An 11,350-nucleotide genomic window follows, 5' to 3' on the forward strand; every position below is an offset into this window, starting at 1 on the left:
AGTCATGTTTTATTGTGCTTATGTGAAACTTAAACGTAATAAATATGTTAAAAGTAATTGAACTCATGTCTTCATTTCAGCAAGCCAATAACATCTCTTGTTCCAGTATTCACAGGATCAATTTTTGGATTTTTGTCTTAGCATAAGAACCTTGAGTAAAGCTGTGACAAAATATATATTTTAATCCTATGCAACAATAAAAATAAACTAGATTTAGGTATATCACTGCAAAAAGTCCCCTTTCAAAAACAAGAAAAAGAAGTACAAAAATAGGGTATAATTTTCTTAAAATAAGAAAAATTATCTGCCAACAGAACAAGAAAATTTATCTCGTCAAGATTTTCTAAAACAAGAAAAAATATCTGACCAAGATAAACCTACAATATCTTAAAATTAGTGTATTTTTACTTAAAACAAGCCAATTTTACTAATATAAATAGAATATATGAGATTTATTTTCTTAATACATAGAACATTTTTCTTCAAATAAGAAAATTTTACGCTATTTCAAGAAATTCAGTGTCGAGTAACATTTTCTTTACTTGAGATAATTTTTCTTAAAATAAGATAATATATCTTACTCGTATAAGTAAAATTGGCTTGTTTTAAGTAAAAATACACTAATTTTAAGATATTGTAGGTTTATCTTGGTTAGATATTTTTTCTTGTTTTAGAAAATCTTGACAAGATAAATTTTCTTGTTCTGTTGGCAGATAATTTTTCTTATTTTAAGAAAATTGTACCTTATTTTTGTACTTTTTTTTCTTGTTTTTGAAAGGGGACTTTTTGCAGTGTGGAAGTTATCTGACATGTGCAGCCTTTTCTCACGTGTCGCAGAGTCAGAAGAAGAGAGTGAGCTAAATAGGGGGGTTCTCTGTTTCCTGTAGAGTTGCCAACTTCTCAGTATGGAAAGTAGCATTTAGCTATTCCACATGTAGTATGAAATGTGGGATTCAATGTGAGAGAAACTAAAAGTGAGCAAAACCTTAGTATCTTTAGAATTACAAAGGCATTTTATTCTGTCCATTCTTCTTTTGTCTAACATCCCAGTTCCTCCCTCCTTGTCTAATCCTTGATTTTTGTCAAGCGAAAGTACTCAAAAGAGTCACGAGCTGAATTATTTTGCTCTGTATTTTATTTTACTGCATTAAAATGTAGTTCAGTTTAATTGGGTTAATTCAAGACCACATTGTGGAACAGCTGGCTTCCTACCACAACCCAAAAATATCCGTGTCAGGTCCATTGATCATTCTGATTTGCCCTAATTGACATGTGCATGACTGTTGCAAGTAAAAAGTTGCAGATAAACATTTGTTTTATTTGAAAATTTAACCTTTGCGTAATACTGGGGATAGTGTGAGATGAATGGTTCCACGGTTGCCACCTGTGGCAGAGTAACCTCATGGTTAGGGTGAGGAGAGAGCACAGGGCAGCAAGGCATTCCACAAAAACACACTGACCTCACTCTTTATTTAGCTCAAAGCTTTGGTATGTGATTCATAATTAACCAAGTCAAAACAAGGCGCGACATCAAGCACATCCATAATCTATCCGAAAAGCGAGGGCCAATCAAAAGATTGGATCTTCACAGAAAGGCAATCTGCTTTTTTTGTTTGATTGGCTCAGACTTTAACTTGTTTCTACGAAGGTGAGCAAACACAGATAGACCCGCGAAAAGGGAAAAGACATCAAATATTCAACACGCCAGTGAAACCCGGGGAGAGAAAAAAAAAATTACTCTGAAAGGATTTTTAGTCACGCACTCGATCAAATAGGTCGCACTCTGGGGACCCGGAGAGAGCGGTTTGGATCAGGTTGATTGTATATGTTTAATTGGACTCCCAGGTGCATTTTGCTGGCTTAGGGATTCCATAAATTATTATTCCAGACACTGCCAAGTCAGGGGTGTGTGTTATTATTTTTGGAAGAATAGTGTAATAGGAATACCTTGGACCATAGAAAGTGTCATAGGAAGTGACAAAAGTTGGCATTGCTGTAAAATGTTAATTTGAAACGGTGTTACTCCAGCTAGTTTTTAGTTTTAATTATTTACATTAACAGTAATGTTTCAGGAAGTTCCAGGGAAAGGTCTTCTCTAGCTCTCCGTGTCGTGGGACCACATCTGCCTCCCGATCCGAGTGGAGGCGGTGCCCCTCATGAGAGGTGGCATCACCAAGCTGCTACACCTGCCGCCTGCAGTGAAAAGCAGAGTTGAACACCCAGAGGAGGCCGGCCGGCCGGCAGCTGTGTGCACCGACGTCCCCGAGGCCGCCGCTGAAGGCATACACCGGGGACTGGCTGACAGATACCATGCATCAACCGAGACCGCAGTGGCTCGCCGGAGGAATAGCAGCGACTATAACCCTCTTGCTATTTCGAGCCTGAGCCGAGCGGAGAGACGTCTCACGAATGTCAAAAGCAACCGAATATATAAATATATACATATATACTGCTCAAAAAAATAAAGGGAACACTTAAACAACACAATATAACTCCAAGTAAATCAAACTTCTGTGAAATCAAACTGTCCACTTAGGAAGCAACACTGATTGACCCGACGAGGGTCCCCGTTGTCAATCAGTGTTGCTTCCTAAGTGGACAGTTTGATTTCACAGAAGTTTGATTTACTTGGAGTTATATTGTGTTGTTTAAGTGTTCCCTTTATTTTTTTGAGCAGTGTATATAAAAAATCACTTAACATTGCAACCTTCCACTTCCATATCCGGGGCACGACTGTTTTCAACGAGCGTCCAAACCCGGAACGCTGTCAGCGGCGTTTCTCCTGACGCAGCGGAGTTTCTCGGTGCTGCAATTTCCCAGCAACCTGGAACTTCTGATTCTAGAGGAACAGAAGCACCGTCCCACGGATTACAATTTATATTGAATTACACTCCTCTAGGATGTTTTGTTTTTTATAGATTGAACAGCAAAGCACCGGCTGTACATTTAATACCGGAGGCTCTTGCGTTGATGGCTATTAACAGAGATTCATCAAGCCTGACGTGGGGGAAATCTTACACTGAAACAGGAGACCACTGAGGACCCAGAACTGGAAATTAAAACTGAATTATGTCAGTCAGGTCTTGAATGATTACTTTGAAGCTTCACTACTGTGATAAACATTTCGTATCGAGTTAATCTTTCAGGTTTTGTCACGTTTGCACCAAAACTGCCATCTTGGAGATTGACTCAGTCTGGGTTGGGGTTAAAGGATTCCTGGCAGCGCTTCACCAGACCAGAGCATAACACAACTTAGACAAATTCAGCCCTTACTGTGAAACCTAGCAGAATGTGTTTGCTAGGTTTTGAGTTCATCCTTTGACTTTGTCTTTTCTACGTTGTTTTCCTTTGTCCTCTCCAGCTTATACATCTTGTTTTGCTCCCTTGCCTTATTTTTGCTTTGCTTTGCCTAAGGCGGTGCACTGTTTTCATTAAATCTCTGCTTTGATTCGGTCCTTCAGCTTGAGCACGCACAGGCTAGCAGCTCGCTACGGTGGAAAGGAGAAGCAGCGTTAGAACTGGGAGAGGGCTTCAGAAGAACCAGGCTTCGGGAGGCTTAACGTCTGCTCTGATCAGCTGGGGATTGAGAGCAAAACTCAAACTATGAGTTTTCATACACAGGATTCTCCATATTGTACAACAAACATGCTGGGAAACAGTTTTACAGTATATTCAAAGTCAGTTGTGTAAGTTTTATTTTAATATAACAACTCAGAGTAAGGCGGACATGCGTAACCGTGGCAGTAGGGTATTATTTTTACAGCTGAGAGCAGCCACAGTTGCTCTCGAGTTTTTTTGAGAGAGAAAAAGTATAATTTTCCTTCCACTTCTCAATTAGGTTCTACTTTGCGTTGATCAAATAAAACACCAACAAAGCTGAAGCTTGAAGTTGTGATGTTACAGTAATTTTGAGAAATGTGATGGTTGAAAAATGCTCTCGCTTCACTTAGCTACAGCTGCCACTGTGATTAAGTGTTCCTCTTGCTCCCTTCAAAAGTTTTAACATTTTTATGCCATCATTACGTCCCCTACTGAAAGTACCTCACAATAAACAACCTGACATTTACAAAATGTCAATACGCCGCTCTCCTGGCGCTTCGTCGGAGTGAATGCAGAAACGAAAGGCGGCCGGCCTGCGTGGGGTCCGAACCTTCATCGTCTGCGGGTCCCGTCTATCATGCGCATGACCTCTGACCTCTCCGACCTCTGACTCAGAACAACGCGTTGGGGACAGATTGGGTTTACACCCGTATACTGTTTCTGCCTCTCATTCAGGTTAAGTGGGCCAGGAGAAAAAAAACAAAAAAAAAACAGCTTGAACAAGCAGAAGCAGTGACAGGACTCCTAATTAAAACGTATTACGTTACGATTATGAAAATGAAAAGACATTTGTGTTGKATCAAATAATTTCATCTTTACATGAAAATTTAATTAGTCTTTTAGGGTGTACAGAGAAAAACAAATATCCCTCTATCTTTGTAATTGGATCTCTGAGGATTTGATGATAGTTAAAGTAGATTAGACACCCTGGAGTACGTGTGTGTTTGTGTGTGCGCGCATAAATGAGCCCTATTCAGCAGTCAGTCGAGGGGACGCAATAATATTAATGCGACTGCGAGGATGTAGGTGTGTGTGCGGTACATGCATGCGTCTGCCCGTGTTGAGAGTGAGAGTGTGTTTGAGCTCGAGTGTGTGCCCACAATCCCGGAAGGGCATTTCTTTTCTTTTCTTTTTTTTTTTTTTCTTTTTTAGCAGCAGAGATCAAAGGGACATTAGTATTCTGAAATAAATCACATGCTCAGGCCTCGCCGCGTTGGTCCCCTAACACATCCACAGGAGACATGCGCTCTCTGTCTCATTCTCCGCGTCTCCTCCTTTCTCTTTCTCCTTCCATCTCCATCTTCAAAAGACACCACCAAGCACCCCCTCCGCTCCCATCCACTCCTCCCCTCCACTCTCTCTCTTTTTCTCGCTCACTCTCTCCCTCTCTCTATTTTTTGGCCCCCAGCGGCCTTCCTAGCTATCTGCTTACTGGGCTCCGAATCCTTTGTTGCATCCTTTTGGCTTCTCACGTTCCAACTTGAGCTCCTTCTCCTCCCCTCTGTCTGCAAATAAGTGAGGAAAATGCTTTGTCAGAAAAAAACTGTTGTTCATTGCCGAAAAAAAAAAAACAGAAAAAAAAGTCAGAAGCGCAAAGTATGGGAATTTTGACAAGCATATCCGCAGGGAGAAGACCTCTTATTTGTCTCTCTCTCTCTCTCTCTCTCTCTCTCTCTCACACACACACACACACACACACACACACACACCTCCTCTCTTTCACTCTGCTTCTGCCATTCTCCAACTCTCTTCACAGCTCAGCGGCACAATCAGTCTACAGCCGAATGGTGATTATTATTCCTTTTCTCCACTTTTCAGAGTGTGAATATCTTTTTAGTTGGGAGGGAAGTGTGAACACTTCTAAGACTTCTGACAATGTTGCTGCTCGCTCCCAAATTCTCCAGTAATGAGAGCCGTTCTGCACGGACGGGCGGCGTCAGCCGGACCGCGCTTTCCCTCAGAAAGATGGCCGCCGCGTTTTGCCTTGGGGGGTCGGGCGGAGGGAGGGATATAAAGGGAGAAAAGGGGGGGGGGGCCTTCAAGTTTTTGATGAGAAAGTTTCACACCTTCTCAGACTAATTTCCACAGTTCTCGGTGCTCTGTGAATCCACAAAATAACAATTCAGTCTGGACTCACAGCGTTTATTTCTGCATAGAGACATGGAAACGGGAAAATACAGAGGCTGACAGAAAGGAAGGGCGCAGGGAAGAATGGGAGGAAGGAGTGAAGGGGAAAAGGACACAAAGAAGCAAAAATATGGAAGCCAGGACACACGGGAGAAAGGAATATGACAGAGAATGAAGGAGTGAAGGAAGGAAGGACTTAGGAAAAGTAAAGAAATGGAAAAAGCATGGGGGATTTAAGAAACACAAGGAAGTAAAGAGAGGAGGACAAATGTAAGAACTCAAAGAAGGAAGGACAATGTAGCAAAGTTTCCATTACAAATATGTGCAAAACCTTGTCAAAAAAGCACAATTCTAGCACAAACACACATCTCACCCCTTTTAGCGATAAAGGAGATTTTTTTAATTGCCATTTCCATTAAGCAAATTTATTTTAAAAATATCAAATTTCATAATAATTTGGTAAATGAAAATGCAACTAGAGAGGAGGACTTAAAGGGGCAGTATTATGCAAAATACTTTTTTAAACTTTACATCATTTTTTGATGTTATTTCCTCATCAAAAACACACCTAGAGTGTTGCTTTGATTCTTCATACATATTGGAGAAATCCTTGAATCTTCATGGCAACCAGTCAGCTGTGCAAAAGATCTGGTTGGACCTAGCCCCGCCTTCGAGACGCAGCTCCTCCTCAGAGCTGCAGTTTCAATGCTTCCGTCTCATCCCTCACTGTGACTCCACCACTCAGCTCCTTCAGACTAGCCAGCAGCAATTAGCAAACAGCTGGATGAACTGCACATCTGCTGAGTTCATTGTATGAGCTGCTTCTCATCAGCAACGCTGATCAAAACATTGTTAAAGGGTTGAAAGAAGAACGCTGTTGTGACGCCTTCCCGAAGGCGGAGTTTCAGGGAGAGTAAGTTTCTTAAAGAGAAAGGCACAATTTCAAGGCATTAAACTACAAAGTACAATTTCTTTTAAGTTATGTTTGATTTATACAGCATTATAATAACAACAAAAAAGCACGGGGGAAGAAATACAAGACTCAAGGAAGGAAAGTAGAGAAGGACACAAGAAAGGAGGGAAGGAAGACGAAAAGAACAGACAAATAGAAAATAAATTCTCCAAATAAAAACATTTCTCCACTCTAGTTTCTTTTCCGTTTGCTATTTTCTTCCAGACTTTCCTAAACTTTCCCAGACTGCTTAGCAACCCCGTAAGTGGAGGCAGGGAAGTGAAAAAAGAAATAAAAAAAATAAAAAAAGGAGGAAAAATGATTGGCATAGCACCGCTGGGAGAGGAAGAAGCTCATTTTTTAGCCAGAGAATTAGAATGAGTGGAACATAAATGCCCCCTGTAGCTCCCTGACAGTTACAATATCCATGAGATTCAGCGTTTTCTTTGTGCCCCTGCTGTCGGCGCGAGCGCGCGTGCGTCTTACATGTAAGCGCGCGCGCGAAAGAGAGAGAGGGGCACGTGTGTGGGATGGATAAGTTTCGCGCCAGCGTGTACACGCGTGTACTTATTTATGTGCGCGCTTGTAGCTGCGCGTGTGTGTCATTCTGATAGCCACCCACATGAATATGCAGATCAGTTTTAGAGAGCGTATGTGCTCAGCATTAAAGCCCACTCTCCACTGCTGACCCAATTTCACACTGCGGTGTGTGCATGCACTTGCTTATCAATGTATTTCTCCGAGCTTGGATAAAGAAGGAAAAAAATATATATATTTATATATATCAGGCTGGTTAAGACCTGGGCGTGTGTGCAGGTTTGCATGTGTGCGGTTTTACACAGAGAGTGAGAAAAAAAACACACACACATGTATGCATTAAATCTCAGCCAGCACACACACACACACACACACACACACACACACACACACACACACACACACACACACACACACACACACACACATTTCCAAAGCTGCCTGTGAATAACAAAATTCTCATTAATACAATCTGACCAAAAAAAAAGAAAAGAAAAAAAGAAGAGGAAGAAGAAGCCAAATCCTAATGCTGAACAAGCTGGACTGTACTCTATCACAGTCGGAGGAGTTGTTTATTTCTCACAGCCGACGGCTTCAGTAATACCTGTCTGCCTCGGTTTAATGCAGTGCCGTAATGATGGAAGACCTCACAAAACACGATCCTGCCCAGAATTAGGTGAAAACAGGGCTGCTGGACTCATATCTGATGAATAAATATGAGGCTGCAGCAGCTGGTGCTGGTACCAGATGCACGTGGTCTAACAGGTGGCTCGGGGTCCTGGGCTTACAGATGGCACCGGCTCTAAAGGGCCGGACTGCTGGCTACCACCAAAAGGAGCTGGTGTAGAAACATGCAAGCACCTACTACTGCCTACTAGTTTATTAATGTATCTTTGGAAATAAATGAACATGAAAAGCATGTTGCCACAAGCGATGGAGCACACAGACCAAAACACGAGGAAGAAGTTGTTCTGATCGGATGGGAGCAGAATTGAATGTTTTGGGCCCACACAGAAGCAACCTTGCGCAAAACACCATTCCCACAGCGACAAATGGTAGAGGTGGCACCATGCTGTGGGGATGATTTTATTCAGCAGGGACAGACGACCTGCCGAGTGACGGGTAGTTGAATTAGGGTAAAAACAAAACACTCCCGGAGGCTGCGAAAGATTTGAGATTGGGGTGGAAGTTCACTTTCCAAAGGCTCGAAAAGTACGATTCGTATTATGTAAAATGACCTTTTTGAGCTTTATATCATGTTGAAATGTTATTCCATCATCAAAAACACACCTGGAGAGTTGCTTTGATTCCTTCGTGCATGTGTCGGAAGTCTTTTAATCTCCTGAGGCAATTATTCAGAGCGCCCTAACGCTTGCGCTCACAAAGCTCCGCCTACATACCTAAAGCCCCAGCCAAGCTTCCACATTACAGAGCAGCCATCTCCCGCCACTCTCCCACTCAGCTCCTGCAGACTAGTGGCAGCAGCAAGTCTGCTCTACTTGTCGTGCAAACCTCTTCTCAGTCCAACACTCCTAAGAACAGCTGTAAACTGCATAACGGAAAGACATTGTTGTGATGATGTGATGAAGGCAGGTGCCAAATTGTAAAGTCAAATTTCTTTTAAGTCATGTTTGGTATATAAGACAATTTTATATAAAACTGAAGACTACATAGTTACTTGACTGTGCTGTAAAATGGCACTGTTTGTCTAAAAAATACATAACACTGCCCCTTTAATGAAACATACTATCAAAATAATATTATCTTCTCTTCTTCTATGCATTGTGAACTAGTCATTTCAATGTACACAAGCGTTAGCATTCATTTTGTCTTAAACTAATCTCAATGAGTTGAACGCGAACTTGGCCTCATTTCCAAATTCCTCCAAGTAAATCCGATTTATCAACTTTCACAGTTCATGCTGAACCGTGACATCATTGCATCATTTTATCGTTTGGCCTTTTTTAATAGTTATCCACACCTAAACCAAACATTTCACAAGGTTACCACTTTGTGTTCTTCCTCTACATAAAATCCCAATAAAATACTCTGAAGTTTGTAGTTGTGGCGTGACAAACAACGTGAAATTTTTCAAAGGCTACAAATATCCTTGCAATGCACTGTATTTTCAGGTCTGTTTTTATTTTTCATTTATTTATTTATTTTTTCCCTGTTAAAACTTAGATTTTCAAAAGCCTTCCTCCCCCCCCGGGCTGCATGGCGTTCTGCCTCAGTGATTCCTGCTGATATCTCTTGCACTCTTTCACATGGGTTATGATGAGCAACTCTGCCAACGGGAGATTTGTTTACAGGCAGGAGCAGCTGGTTGCGCTACGCCAAAGCCCCTACTAATGCCTGTGATAAGACCAGGAGTCCCCGAAGAGCTGGAGAGAAGACGAGAAGGAAGCGAGAGAGTCGCAGAAAAGAGAGGAGTATCTCATCCTCGGTCGTCGAAGCCTATGTTAGGTCCCTGGGAGAAGTAATATATCAACACACGAAGACAGAGTTTAAAAACGGTGCCTTTGGAAGGAGAATTACGGCGATTGAATTTGAACATTTTAACATTTTGTGAACAGTTTGTTAACCCAGAAGCAGAAAAAAAAAAAAAGATACGACTGTAAGAAAGAGTAGATGTCAACACGTACGGAGGAAAATGCCCTGTATCTGATCCTGATTTAAAAACAGATTTTACACTGGAGTGAAAATGTTTTAACTCCTTTGTAATTAAGTGTTTTGGATCGTAAAACTAATATTAATATAAGACAAAGATAACCGGAGTAAATACAAAATCAGTTGATTTCATTCATTACTATGAAAATATAACTGCTACCTGTGTTGAGTCATGAATTAACTTTTATTACCACATTGTTTTTTTAATTCCTCTATCCAGACCTGATTACTGTATGACCTGGTAAATGGACAGATTTCTCCAAGAGAACCAGTCTGACAACATAAAGTAGGCTAAAGATCTCAAACGGCAACAGAGAGAGCCGTCAAATTTGAACTTTAGCCAGAGGTGTCCAAACTTTTTGTCATGTGGGCCAAAAAATAAATAAATAAAATCAAGAAGATAAAGCAGTCCAATTCTTTTTTATTTGTTTGTTTGATTTCGTAGAAAAGGGTTGTTACTCATTGTAGATCCAAAACTTGAAAGAGACTTTGCACGTTTCTTGCATTAAGCCTCCTGCAGTCTTAAGAGATGGGGCCGTACAGAACCCGTGTATGCTTTTATGAGTTTCGTTTTTCGTATGTGGTTTCGGGAACTGACGGTCTGACGGGACAACCCGTCTTTCCCTCATGTTTCCCCACTGTCTGACCGTGACATCTGTCGCGCTCCTTCTGAGCAGGGGGTTAAAAGAAACTCATCTAGTTTTCAAATTCTTGTAGGCTCAACTGAACAAATTTATTCTCAGTTATAGAAACAGAAATTAGGTCACTTTCTTTCAAAAGTTTAATAAATTCAGTAAAAGCTGATTTGGTCACAGCAAAGTCAGCTTTTCAGAAAAAAAGTCTCTGAACAGACGTGGTTCTAAAAAGACAAATACTTTGTGTTGTACTTAACGTTTTTGCAAAAATAAAAAGTCTCCTTCTGCATTGACTACTTGTGCTGGACAGGCCAGATTGGAATCATTCTTGAACTGCATTTGGGGGCCACACAGATTCAGTCCAAGGGCCTCTAACGGGCACCTAGGTGCACTTTGGACAATCCTGGCTTCAGATCCAGCAAGTTCACCTCTAAAGAACTTGAATAAAAAAATTTTTTTTTAAATGAGCAGGAGGCAGAGTTACAGTCTGAACTTAGGTGCCATGCAAGACCTTAAACATTTATGCCTGGAAGTCCTTCAATGCATCTGAATTTCAGCAATTCTGCCAAGAAAAGTGGGTCAGAGTTCCTCAACATTGACACAAAGATGGATTGTCAGCTACTGCAAATGGATGAAAGGTTTATTTTTCACACAAGAAGGTTGGTTTTGACAACTTTTTTTTAAACCTTTGACAAATAAAATCATCATTCAGAAACTGCTTTATTTGTGTTTACTGAGGTTTATCCTCGTGTGAGAAAAGCTGGTTTGATGATCTGAAACATCCAAGTGAAAATACAGGGGGGGAAATTAGAGAGGAAGCTTAAGCATC

Source organism: Poecilia reticulata, linkage group LG17 (genome assembly GCF_000633615.1).
Source record: "Poecilia reticulata strain Guanapo linkage group LG17, Guppy_female_1.0+MT, whole genome shotgun sequence".
In the NCBI taxonomy this organism is placed as follows: domain Eukaryota; kingdom Metazoa; phylum Chordata; class Actinopteri; order Cyprinodontiformes; family Poeciliidae; genus Poecilia; species Poecilia reticulata.